Below are 14632 nucleotides of genomic sequence, written 5' to 3' on the forward strand. Positions count from 1 at the left end.
CAGGTTCGCATGGGCTAAGTGGGACAGAGGTAAATAATTATGTATGCACAACCTTGGAATAAGGGCTTCAGGATACAGGGATTGAGTCATGGTTTGAATGGGTAAAAGAGGGGAATAATGTTAGTATGCTTGGCTGTCTTTTGAATCTTGGTTTCCCTTGTGAAACAGACACTTGAGGGTGAAGGGAAAAGGAATAGCCAGAAACATCACAATAGAAAGCTTGTAAATCTGTCTTGAGCCTATAACTGATTGGAATACCTTAAAGGGGGCTAGAAGCTGCCTAGTGAAAGAGGCCTCCTGTGTAGCTTTTGTATTGCAAAAGACCATAGGTGGAAACCAGAACCCCATCCAGAATTGTCTGAGGTGGGGAATTTCCACTGGAAAGGATGAGCAGACCAGCATGGAGCGGCTAGAAGAACAGAAGATACTTCCTGAAGAAAGACCAGCAGGGAAAATCAGCAACAATAATGGCAGTCTGATTGATTACTACAAGAACAAGTAAGCTGTTCGCTGGGAGTCATCAAGGCAAGTGGTCGGGTCCCCTCAGAGCAAACTACCCTCCAAGACTGAGACTCAAGGGGAATACACGAGCAAGTATGTGGTCTGGCTAGTGACCACGTTGGTCACTGATAAGGGGAAGAGGGGAAAAACAGCAATGAAGTTGGGATCTGAGTCCGACCACATTCAATAGACTCCTGTGAACCCGAATGGAGACCTGGATGGCCAGCAGTACAGCAGGACCCAGGGACTCCTGGGCCCAGATGCAGTGACATGGCCACAGAGGACTAGAGTGGAGAGTGAAGCATCCAGCTGACATCAAGTGAGGGGAGATGCACAAGAACACCCATACTTATAGACAGTACCAACTTGACCTGGCTTCAATGGCTGGATGATCAGAACTTGACTAGAAGAACAAAGAAGGGGTGGGGGGGAGAGTAACCCACTACAATTTGATGAACTTTACCTATACATATGGATGTAGTAGCTCAGAAAAGGGAACAAATCTTTACAGCAAGGATCACTGCTACCCCCTCGGTTCACAGGGTTGACAGGGATGGATAACTTGGACACTGTCTATCCAAAATGGGGGCGGGGGGTGTGTGTGCTATGAAGGCAAGAAGTGACTGGCTTACAAGCTTCCAAGATGAAGCCTAGATCCAGACAGGGCAGGGGTAGGTAGAACCTCCACTGAATGATATCCAATCTGTTGGGACTGGGCTGGCAAAAGGAAATGGGGATAAAACTCTTGTGGTACAATAGTGAATAATTGCCATCAGGACTGATTGTGAGGGTTGGAAATGTAGAGGTAGATGTTTTTTGACAAAAGGAGGGGAGTGATTGATTCTGCAACCCAGGAGTGGAGGTCCCTGGGACCATCAAGTGAGAAGAGTGGAGAGTGTGACCCTACCCTGAGAGGCAGTGACGCCAGTGATGGAGACAGAGATGATGAATTAACAGATGGAGTGGCTGGGGACACTGGACTGAGTGAGGGAGAGGGGCTGTGTGCTGACATCTGGGGGGGCAGTCTGTGGGGTGTACCCTTTGATTATTTGATGATGCATGGAGGGGATTGTAATCATTGCAATGAAAAGAAATACAATAAGATGAATGTAAAACTGATGCTCTCCCATGTAAACCCGCATAATTCACTATAAAAACTTAAGGAAAAAAAAAAAAAAAGAATTTCTGTTGGCTTGAGTACTCAACCTTAGCTTTAGTTTCCTGTGTTCTGGAGCTGGTTTCTGCAATAATGTGGGTGGGCTAACTCAAAGTGTTGCAGAACCATTTATCTTGGTCAAGAGTGTGGTCATTAGAGTGGAAAGTGAAGCATCCAGCTGATAAAAAGAGAGGGCATATGCACAAGAACACCCACACTTGCAGATAATACTCACTGGACCTGGCATCAATGACTGGATGACCAGAGCTCAACTAGAAGAAGAAAGAAGAGGGAGAAAAAAAAAGAGTAATCTGATATAATTAGATGAATTTGACCAACACCTATGGATGCAGTAGCTCAAAAGAGGGTACAATCTTTACAGAGAGGATCATTCCCACTCCTTCCATACACAGAGTAGACAGGGATGGGAAACTTGGACACTGGCTACCCAAAATGGCAGTGGGGGGCTACAAAGGCAAGAAGTGACTGGCTAACAAGCTTTCAAGAGGGAGCCTAGATCCAGAGGGCGTGGGGGGGGAGGTAGAATCTCCACTGACTAGTTACAATCAGTCTGGGCGGGGCTAATGAAAGGAGATGGGGATAGGTCCCTTGTGGTACAATGATGAATAATTGTTATCAGGACTGATTGCGAGGCTTGGAAATGTAAAGGTGGACGATTCTGAGCAAAAGGAGACAAGTGATTGACTATGCAGTCTAGGAGCCGAGGTTCCTGGAACCATCAAGGGAGAAGAGAGGAGTGCAAGACCCTACCCAGAGAAGCAGTAGTGCCAGAGATGGAGGCAGAGACAATGACGTGGAGAGATGGAGCAGCTGGGGACTCTAGACCCAGAGAGGGAGAAGGACTGAGTGCAGGCTTGGTTGATGATGCAGGGAGGGGACTGTAATCATGGCAATGAAACTATATACAATAGGATGAATGTAAAGTTAATGTTCTCCCATGTAAAATATCCATAATTCACAATAAAACATTAAAAAAAAAAAAGAGTGTGGTCATGTGATCACATACACTAAAAAAGCAGAAGCAGGGACAAAGTGGAGTCCAATTCAGACCTGTGTCAGCCATTTAAATTCTGTCAAGTGCCTCAGCTTTAGAGTACTCTTTCACTCTACCCAGTCTTTGTTGAGTGACATGGAAAAACTGAGCATGGCGGCAATATTTACCTTGGCAAATGCTGGAAATCACTGCATTCTCCATCTCCCTGCCCTTCCCAGATAGCCTGTAGTTAAACATATAGGAGGCACTGCTGATGTGTTGGTTAGACAGCAAATCAAACATTACACATACACAAAAAGTAAAATTTCAGGCTGTTCAGTCACTCTGACTCCAAAGTTGCCTCTGTTTGCTAGAGAAAATGCAACTGAACCTTAAGCAAATTCCTTTCTTCAAAGCTGAATTTGGTGTAGCAGCAGTAGCTATGTATTTTAAAGAAGTCCTTGAACTCAGCAGTATGCACACCAATTAACAGATTTCAAAGGACTTGTGTTTTCATAGCCTGGGAACCTTTGAGTAGTCATGATTTCCATCTCCTTGCTTGGAATTTCTTTTGCAGCTTTGGTGGCACAGTGTGACAGAGGTGATTACAATCCTGCTGGGATTGCAGACCTCAGATTCTACAGCTCCCTAGGGCGTCACCTGCCTCTAAATTATTCCCGTCTGCATGTAGCTCTGACTCAGACAAGTCAGCCAAGAAGAAAGCATCTTACAGTACAGCTGACTTTCTCTCTTCTCATTTCCTTTTTTCACATTCAAATCTCAAGCGACTGCTTTGTTGCTTATTGAAATAAGTACTTTCTCTTTTGTCCCTCTTCTTAGAACCTTACTTTCATCCTGATGCACTCCTATTTGATGACTTTCAGACTTCCTACTGAGCATCCTATTGAGTCCAAATCCTCTTTTGCTTTTTCTCTTTTGTGTTGAAAACACATGATACATTTGAGGCAATTTTAGGGGGAAAAAAAGGATGAATGAAAAACAAAACAAAAAAATTCAGGTTTTAATCTCCAATACAGCTATTATACTCTTGAATATTTCTTTTATATAGTCTTTCTCTCTTTTTTGCCAACATATTTGAGATAATAGTACATATTTGTTTTCATAGACTCATGTAACTTTAGATCATAAGCCTTTTTCTTGCGTTAAAGTATAATTTCAAAGACATATGACGCTTGTGCGAATGTCAAATACACATGTGTTGTGATACTTATTCCCAGTGGTTCCTGCTTCCTAGTTTTCATGCCCATGTCTAAATCGTCTTCCCTTGAGAATGGACTGCATTTATTTCCTGGCTTATAAGGAATAGAATATGGCAGAAATGATGGCCTCATATTTGATGTCAGGTTATAAAAAGACTTTTGTCTGACAGCTCTTTCTTTTTCTCTTTTATCACTTGTTTCTGGGAGAAGGTATTGCATTTCTTAAGGCTGCCCAGTGGAGAGGTCCCAGTGGGAGTGAGCTTAGATGAGGATCTTCTGTCCTGCTAACAGGTATGTGGGTAGGCCTGGAAGTGGGCTTTTCCTCATTTGACCCTTGAGATGACTATAATCTTGTAAAAGATACTAACCATAACTGCCCATTTAAATTACACTTAGATTCCAGGCTCTCAGAAACCAAGATAAAAAATTATTGTTGTTTTCAACCACTGACTTTGAGGTTATCTGTTATGTAGCCATAAAGAGATTAATAGTAATATGTTATTGTTAAGTGTCATTGAGTCCGTTTCCACTCATAGCAACCCTGTATAGGGTTTCCAAGGAGCAGCTGGTGCGTTTGAGTTGTTAACATTGTGGTTAGCAGTGCAGTGCTTATCCTACAGCACCACACCAGGGCTCCAGAGAAATAATACGTTGTGGTTAATGTTAAGTGCTGTCGAGTTAGTTCTGACTCGTAGAAACCCTGTAGAGGATTCCCAAGGAGTGGCTGGTGGGGTTGAACCGTCAGGTTTACAGTTCGCAGTCCAGTGAAATGAAATGAAAATGCTAAGAGAGGCAAATCTGATGTATGTATATTTTACAGGGTAAGAAAATATAACATTTTGGATCTTTTCTACAGTGTAGAAATCTTTTTTTTTTTTTAGAAATCTTTTTTTTTTATCAGACAAAATTCATATGCATTGCTATGGACAAGAATCATTTGCATTATCATCAATTTTCTACAACTTAACTTCTCAAAGAATTAGAAAGGAAAGGCAATTATAAAAGGTATGCACCTGTAGATTCAGAGTATTTCTAGTCCATTTACAATGCCCAGCATTCCACTGAATGGAAACCAGTAATTTGCCTATTTTCAAATCTTGGCCAATTTTTCTAAACATTTATGTATGCAAAATATTTACAATAATTTTTGAAACTATGGTACTGTATTCTAGTAATTTGAAGCACCACATTTTTAACTGTAATTTAAAATATTTCCTATTCTTGAAATTTAGGTTGTTTCTATTCCCCCCCCCCACCCCAGTTTCCTTTATTAGGTAATATTTTAATATTAATATATGTAGATATTTTAGTATTGTAAATACTGATTATTGTCATTTTTTTCTGCTGAATTTTTCCCTTCAGTACTCCCCATAAACTATCTATCACTGTATCTCCTGCTTGGTCTGTTTCCTAGTGTGTACTAGGCCATCAACTAGCACACACCTCTTCCCTTTTAAAAACAATTGTTTTATGTTTGTTCTTGTGAATAGACACAGTTACATACACACCAATTCGACAATTTCTACACGTACAATTGAATGACATTGATTGCATTCTTCAAGTTGTGCAGCCATTCTCCTCTTCCTCTTCCAAGTTGGTCTTCCTCATTAGTATAAACTCACTGCCTCCTGGATTTCCTATCTAATCTTTTGTGTTGCTGTTGTCAGTTTGATCCCATAGAGATAGTGCTTTAAAAAGGAAAATGCTTAAGGCAAACACTGTCTGTTAAATGATAAGTGAGATAAATGATAAATGTGGTTTTTGGAAGTCTGCATGGAATCAGATCAGAACTACTCTGAAAGGGGGAGAGAAAATGTTGGACACAACGCAAAGTCATAAAAAAGACAAGGTATACTGGTCAGATATACTGGTGGAACTCTGAGAGTGTGGTCCTTCAGATTTGGAACTGAACTCAACACCGTGGCTCAATTTTCAGCCCAGCAATAGATAGGTATATACAGGGACAACAACACTCATGAATTACACACACCATAGAATGGTCAGCCATTTGAGATCAAAAGGGCAACATTTACCTAAGGATAAAATTCAGAAGGGTGGGAAATAAAGAGGAATGGAAACAAGAAATAAAGGGAGGAAGTGGAATAAGTGATGTGGACGGACAGGATAGCAATGGAGATGAAATGAAGTGTTTGATTTGTTGAATGTAAAATTGATGGCTCGTCTGTAAAGTTCCACTCAATTCACAATGAAAAGTTAAGAACAAAAGACTCTAAGGGATATTTTTAATTTAAGGTTTCAGAAAATGTCTCAGGGCAATAGTTTCAATAGTTCTTTTAGCCTCCATGGCTCCAAAAGCCTGCAGTGTATGATTTGAAATTCTATTCTGCATTCTCTTCCCTTTGATCTGGATTCTTTGATCAAAATGTTCAGCAATTCTGGTCTCCCAGAGGAATTCACCACACATTCCATTTCCTCCTCCTATTCCTGGCTCTCCTTCTGCTGTCATTCCAGGTGAACAGAGACCAGTTATTAAAACTTGGATGGTTGATTGTAAGTTTTTGAGACCCCAGACACAATACAACGAACCAGGAGCTAGAACAGAAGCCATAAGCATGATATTAGCCTAATTCATTGGAATGTTCCATGAAACCATGACTGTAAACTTCCAAATCAGGAAACCAAATTTCATGAGGTATTGGGTTGTACATAGAGCTGCTCTTTTTGTTGTTGTTGTAAATATGTCTATTGCACAACTTTTACCATTTCAACTTTTACAGTTATAAAATGTAATGACAGCCATTGCATGGAAAATCAAGGTGACTGGAAAAAATCGGCACCAACCATCCCTTCCACAACACTCTTTACTTCTCATCTGGGTTTGACAATGCTTTGCGATGACCACACAGAACACAGGCACCATACTTAGTTATGGGGTTTTTAATTAGGGAAATTAACAGGTTAAAAGTCAGGACCAGAAAATGCACAGGGCACAGTTCTTTCAGTCAGGACAACTCTCCTCTGCCATGCCCATAGGCAGGCCTCTGTTTGCCCAGGCAATAGTAACAAAGGTCTTGTAGGCTGCTGATAAATGCCCACAGGACACACCATTCCTCTGTAAGTAAGTCTTAGCCTGAAGGTACTCTAGGTCTGCAAACCTAGCTCTCCCATTTAAGTGCCTGGAGGAACTCACTCTACAAGCAAGCCTCATGCCCAAAGTCATTCAGCGTCACTTGCTCTATGGGCTGGGAAGCCCCCACTCTGTCTTATGCTCTGGCTCTTAGTTCTGCCACTGCAGCTCCTCTGCCATTCCTCTGGCGTCACAGATTTCTGTTGCTATTTCAAGGAGGTTCAATGCACGGGGATCTCAGGGTCCAAAGGATGCCCTCCCCTTCAGGCCCATTTTCTTTGATGGTAGTGGGAACCCCCCTTCTGCTTCTGAGAGGGGTCATTTTATAACCATGGTAGTTTCAAGTTTTCACAATTATAATTGACTCTGTTAACATCACAGCTGGATCATGTCATCTGATCAGTATCTTCTCCCACCTTCTTTTACACACATCCAGCAGGGCAGCAATATTGTTTGGTGGGAGTTATCGACTATGGTCAGAAAAGACATGAGATAATTCACTACATCACAGCCATATATTGAAACTCAGCACTCCATAAGTAATAACTCATATTTTCTCCTCCCTCCAACCCCTGAGTATAACAATGAGTAAACTCTGTTGTCTGTACATTTACCTGTTGTTGTTTTTTTATATAGTAAGGGCATAGAGCATTCATGTTTCCCACTATATACAAAACCAAATAAAAACAGATTAAGGATCTAAACATGAAAGCTAAAACTATAAGATCTCTAGAAGAAATTGCAGTGCAAGGCTTTTGGGCCTAGTTTTAAATGCTGGATTATCTAATACAATAGCAACAGCACAAATAACAAAATGAAAATAAATAAATGGGACTATCTTAGTCATCTAGTACTGCTATAACAGAAATACCACAAGTGAATGGCTTGAACAAACAGAAATCTATTTTCTAACAGTTTAAGAGTCTGAAGTCCAAATTCAGAATGCCAGCTCTAGGGGAAGGAAGGCTTTCTCTTTGCCAGCTCTGGGGAAAGGTCATTGCCTCCTTTCAGCATCTGTAGGCCAGGTATTCCTTGGACATCTCCGTATGTCTTGACATCAATTTTCTCCTGGATCTATTAGCTGCACCAGGGACCAAAGGACACACTTCACTCCTGGCTCTTCTTTCTTGGTGGTACTAGGTCTCTCTTTCTCTGCTCACCTCTCTCCTTTTATCTCTTATAAGATAGTGTTGGTGTGGCACTGTGGGATAAGGACTTGACTGCAAGATCAGTTTCAACTGCAAGGTCAGCAGTACAAACTTGCCAGCTGCTCCTTGGAAACCCCATACAGGGTTGCTATCCGTCAAACCTGACTCTATTGCATTTAACAAGATAGAGTTGCAGGCCACACCCCTGGGAAACTCCTTGACATCAGATCAGGGTTATGATGGGATTCAGGATATTGAAGCCCAGTCTTACTGGTTTATCATCAGATCACATTATGGGGGTCATCACAAAACTACCACATTACATCATCACATAACTGCCAAAGCATCTAGAATCATGATCCAGCCAAGCTGACACATATTTTGTTGTTGTTTGTTGTTAAGTGCCGTCAAGTCGATTCTGACCCATAGTGACCCTGTATAGGGTTTCCAAGGAGCAGCTGGTGAGCTTGAACCACTGACTTTGTAGTTCAAATGACTTTGCAGTCTGACGCATTAGCCCACAGTGCCACACCAGGACTCCATATTTTGGGGGGACACAATTCAATCCATGACAGAGACCTCATAAAAATTTTTTAAAATTTTGTTCATTAAAAGAATTTATTAACAAAATGAAAAGACAAACTATCAACTTGGAAAACACCATCAGAAACCATATATCCAGTAAGACTCTGACAACCAAAATATATATACAACTTCAACAACAACAAAAAGACAAATAACCTAATGAGCAAAGGACTTAACAGACATTTCACCAAATCAAACCAAGGTTTGGATCTTGGCTTTGCTATTTACTAGCTGTGCAATCTTATTTGACTTGCTTAGATGCATTGTGCCTCCTTGTCTGTAAACTGGGAATATTAATGAGATCTAATTCATGAAATTGTTGTGATAATTAAATGAGATAATGATATAAAGTGTACTGAATAGCATCTGGTATATAGTAAGTGCTTTAAAAAAAGGACACATACTATTCTACATTAAAGCTCTTTCACATATATTTTGTAAGACCCATAAAGACCCACAGGTTTTCTATTTGCATCCTTTTAAAAGAATGTTCTGAATGTTTTTCATGACTTATCTTGTTGTTATGAGTGGTCATCAAGTCAATGCCAACTCATGTGACTCCTTGTGTGTTGGAGTAGATCTCCAATCCTATCTTTCAAGGCACCACTGGGTGGGTCAAATTGTCAGCCTTTTGGCTGTAGTTGAGTGCTTAAATGTTTGCACCACACAAGGGCTCTCTTTTTTGTTCTTCTAAATAAATACTCTCAAACCTATACAAAAGTAAAGAGAATAATATAATGACTCTCTGTCAGCCTATCACATAGTTTCAACGATTATCAACACATGGCCAATCTTATTTTGACTATCTACCTACCTGCTTTCGCTCCATAATTGGATTATTTTGAAGACAATCCCAGCCATCACATCATTTCATTCAGTATATATCTCTAAAATGTAAGAACCCTTTTAAGGTAGTTTGTCATTATTGTTGTTGATGTCAAGTTGGTTCTGAGTCATAACGACGCTACGTACAACAGAATGAAACACTGCCTGGTCCTGTTCCATTCCTAAATAATTGTTGCAGCCACTGTGTCAATCTTGTTGAGGAGCTTTCTCTTTTTCAGTGACCCTCTACTTTAACAAGTATGATGTCCTTCTCCAAGGACTGGTCCCTCCTGATAACATAGCTAAAGTGTGTGAGAAAAAAAAATCTTACAGTCATCGCTTCTCAGCAGCATTTTTGCTGTATTTCCTCCAAGACAAATTTGTTAGTTTTTCTGGCAGTCTATGGCATATGCAGTATTCTTTACCAACACACATTTCAAAGCCATTGGTTCTTTTTTGGTCATTCTTATTAACTGTCCAGCTTTCGCATGTATTTTGAAGCAACTGAATACACCATGGCTTGGGTTAAGTGCACCTTAGTCCTCAGTGACATCTTTGATTTTTAACAATTTAAAGACGTCTTTGCAGCAGATTTGCCCAATGTAATATGTGATTTGATTTATTGACTGCTGCTTCCATGGGCATTGATTGTATATCCAAGTAAAATAAACTCCTTGACAGCTTCAATATTTTCTCTATTTATCATATAATTTATTAATCACATTCTAATGGGTAAATTAACCAGGCTCAAAGAAATTAAATATTCCCAAAGTGACTCAGTTGGCAAGTGAATTCAACAAAATTGAAATACAAGACTATCTAACTTCCTTTGTCATTTATTGACTGATATAATTACTCATGATCTCCTGGCTGTCACTTTTGGATAAGCACTGGACTATTAAGCACAAAGTTGGTGGCTCAAACCACCAGTTGCTGGTTTAAACCCATCAGCTGCTCCTTGTGAGCCCTATATTGGGTCTCTATAAGTCAGAACCAGCTCCACAGCATTTAACAACAAAAGATTAGTAAGTGAAAACTCTCAATTTCAATAACAAATCTTAGCATTTAAAATTTTATAAAGCAGTGAGAATAGAATGAAAACATAGATATTCCACATTGAGTAGTAATGGATCAGCAGATTAGATTCCTTTGTATTTATATTTTTCCTCTGGCTGAAAGGATTTATCTTGATCTCTGAAGCCATCTGTCATGAAGTATGGAAACAGGGCATCAGTTCAGATTTTGTACAAGGCGAATAACCAAAAATGTGGTGTTTTTTCTTTCTTTTCTTCCAGCTTCCATCACTAAAACAAATGTTTCAGTACCTGCTTATACTTTCCAAAAGGAAATACTATATTCCTAGCAATATTTTTGTATAAAAGGAAGGATAATGAAAGCAGAAATTGGGTATGGAGATTTAAAATTATAGTGTCCAATGCAGCGAGAGCTTTCAATGAATGTATATTGATGATAGTGAAAATGATAGTAGCCCCCAGGGACACTGACCTAGCCACTAGGGGCTAGAGCTGAGAGTGAAGTGGCCAGCTGGTCTGAAGGGGGGTGGTGGGAGAGGCATGGAAGAACTCCCAAACTTGCAGAGAGTACCCATTTGGCCTAGCTTGGGTGGCTTGCTGACCAGAACTTGACCAGATGAAGATAAAGAAGTTTGATACAGTGAGCAAATATAAACTGCTACAATTTGATGAACTGGACCTTTGCTTATGTGTGTGTTGTTGTTAAGTGCTGTTGAGTCAGTTCGACCCATAGTGACCCTGTATAGGGTTTCCAAGGAGCAGTTGGTGAGCTTGAACCGCCGATCTTGCAGTTCAAATGGCTTTGCAATCTGGCGCATTAACCCACAGCACCATACCAGAACTCCAAAATTTCAACCCAAAGTGAAGGATTCTTCCTATCAAAGATCAAACGTGCCTCCTCAGTACACTGGGTTGGTAGGGATGGGCAAGTTAGACATCGACTCTGGTAGCATAGTAGTTACGAATCGGGCTGCGAACTGCAAGGTCAGCAGTTCGAAACCACCAGCTGTTTCGTGGGAGAAAGATGAGGCGTTCTGCTCCTGTAAAGATTTACAGCCTTGGAAACCCTGTACAGGTTCACTATGAGTCAGAACCGACTCCACGGTACACAGCCACCACCACCACCAAACATGGGGGCTATAAAGGCAAGAAGTGGCTGGCTTACAAGCTCTCATCTCATGAATGTATTTAGTTTCAGAATGAGGGAGTTAAAGTAGAACTCCTACTAAATAGTTTTTCTCTTGTCCAAATGGGAGTAGTAAAAGGGAATGGGGTAGGATAGGGATAGGTTTTATGATTTAATTCTGAATGATTGTTATCAGGACTGATTGTGATTGTCACAACCGCAAATGTAGAAGATGTGAAACTAAAAATGGGGAGTAATTAATTTTTCATTTCAGGAACAGAGGGCCCTAGGACCATCAAGAGGGAAGCGTGTGAGTGGAGTGTGAGATTCTAACCAGAAAAATGGGGACAGCTGAGATGGAGGATGAAGTGATGGCATAGGGAGATAGAGTAGATGAGGACTCTAGGCCCATGGACTGAGAAAGGCTGTGTGTCTGTGGGCAGGAGGTTGGCTTGAAAAATGTGTCCTGTGGACATTTAAACCAATATATATTTTCTGTGTGGTATATGTACATTGAAAAAGTGGGGGGGGGGTGCATAGGGGTAAAAACTTGTTAACTAATGGTGCATAGAGGGGATTGTAATCATTGCAACTAAACAAAATACGATTTTTTGAATGTAAAACTGATGATCTGCCCTGTAAACTTACACTCAATTCATAATAAAAGCTTTTTTTAAAAAAGAAAGAAAGAAAGAAAGAAAATGCTAGTAGCCACAATGAAGTTAACATGCACTTTATGAGCCACATAGAAAGAACAGGAAAATGAGTCAGAAAATAATGGAAAAGCAGCTTTGGAAATGCCTGAGGAAAAGGCAAGATCTATATATTCGTGATGTATGTTGGAGTTGTACCAAAACTTACTTAACATCTTTGAGTTTCAGTTTCCTTATTTGTAAAATGGGTATGGTAGTATCTATTGCATAGTGTTGTTGTGAGAATTAAATGAGATCATGTGACTGGCTAATGGTTATCAATATTACTTGGGGGTTACCAGGGAATGCTCCCCAACTTTGGAAAAAGGAGAAAGCAGAGAAAGGAGACTGAGGGACTCCCAGGCTGGCAACTCTTCAGCATGTAGATTGTACTAATGCATCTAGAGAGATGAGCCCTAAACAGTGCGGGCTCACCTAAGAATCTGTTGAGGACCTAGCCTCTTGGATAAGTCTGTCAATAGGGAGAAATGAACGAGGATGCAGACTTTCAAGTTTATGGGTCCTGTGAGAGTGATAGCTCTTTGCAGATGACTAGATCAGCATTTGGCATTTGATGCCTACACGTTTTGGGCAGCCCAACTCAGTCTTTCAGGCCCTGCTCACTCTGAGACCTTTCAAAAGAAGAACAGATCCAGCCAGGATCATCTCAGCCATTTTGCACGTTAATTACCTGGAGGTCTTATTAAAATGCAGGCTAGGTCTAAGATGGGGCCTGGGAGTTCCCAGGTAATACTGATGCCACTGGTCCCTAGATCACATTTGAGTACCAAGGTCATGGGCAAGATGCTATCACACTTATACTTCTACTTCCAACACAGATTTGCCAGTAATGCTTATTTGTCCTCTCTTTCCTTTGGGCATCACAAGTTTTCAATTTAGAACCTAATGATCACTGCCCGCACACTCTATATCTAGGGATGTTGAAGTAAGCTTTTGATTTGCTTCTTTTGATGATTTTTGTCTCTATGCCTAGATAAAGGTTAGAATGGGACATTAATAAATATCCAAATCTCTGTCTCACAAGTCCAAGGCAGGGCCAGCAGAACACTAACTAAATGGCTTTTGAGCCAGGTATCCTGCCTGAAGTAGACTGGAGTTGAGAGAAAGAGAGGTAGTTGAGCGAAGGTGCTAAGGCAGGGCCAGAGATAAAGTAGGGGAAGTGTAATAAAACTGGCAGATGAACTCTCTGGTCATGACCTGGGTGCATGGGAAGAGGACCTGAGGTGATGATGGGGGGTAAAGATGGTGTTGCATGATTGCTTTGGCACTAGGATCATTCAGCTTACCTGGTTTTAGAGTGCTAGAGTCAGGTAGAACCTGAACAAGGTATCAACCCTTCTATTGTAGAGAAAGTTAAATTCAAACCAGAGTCCACTTGTCAGCCATATTCAGACTAGTTTGCTAAAATAAGAAACAATAGATATAGAACTTTTTAGGGATCTTATTTCTGAAAATTTTTATTTATTGATCTGAAAAATGAATGAAATGAATTACAATAAATGGATGTCATTAAACCTAAACAGGATTAAAATTCATCTGTAATCTTTAGATGCATGGGGTTATACTAGAATCAATAAAAAGTGCAACATGCCACAGAACCTTATTACACTATCTTACTAAAACATTATTTATCAGTAAAACCTTCCAAAACACCAAGTGGTTTCTTTCTCACAGGGAGATCCTGTTAAAATTCGTAAGTCTGAATAAAGGCACTTTAAAATATTTTAAAAATATTTTTTAAATTCTTAAATATTTACTTTTTAGCACATGCTCAGAGTCCTGGTGTGGCATTGTGGAATAAAGCACTGGACCACAGGGTCAGTTTGAACCACAAGGTCTGCGGTTCAGATTCACCAGCCACTCCTTGGAAATCCTATATAGGGTAACTAAGAGTATGAGCCGACTCAATGGCACTCACCAAAACAGCATCTTGTTGGATTATAAATGTGGAAGGTTTTCATCTTTCAGAGGGTTTCACTCAATTTTTTGTATGCCTCAAATTACTTTTCAAGGTGTTGAAAGTTTTAATTGTTGCAATCAACAATTTAAGATAAAAACTTCTAACCCCTCAAAAACAATCACAACAGGGGGAACAAACAAGATGGCGGACTGGGTGGACATATAGCAGAGAGCTCCGCCAACAACAACACAGAATACCCGACCAAGCAGGCTCAGGGGATGGTCCCAGAACTCTGAACCACATGTAAAGGAATACTTAGAAGGTTGGAAGGCTAACAGTTGG

The sequence above is a fragment of the Chrysochloris asiatica genome, unplaced genomic scaffold (genome assembly GCF_000296735.1).
Source record: "Chrysochloris asiatica unplaced genomic scaffold, ChrAsi1.0 scaffold00083, whole genome shotgun sequence".
NCBI lineage: Eukaryota > Metazoa > Chordata > Mammalia > Afrosoricida > Chrysochloridae > Chrysochloris > Chrysochloris asiatica.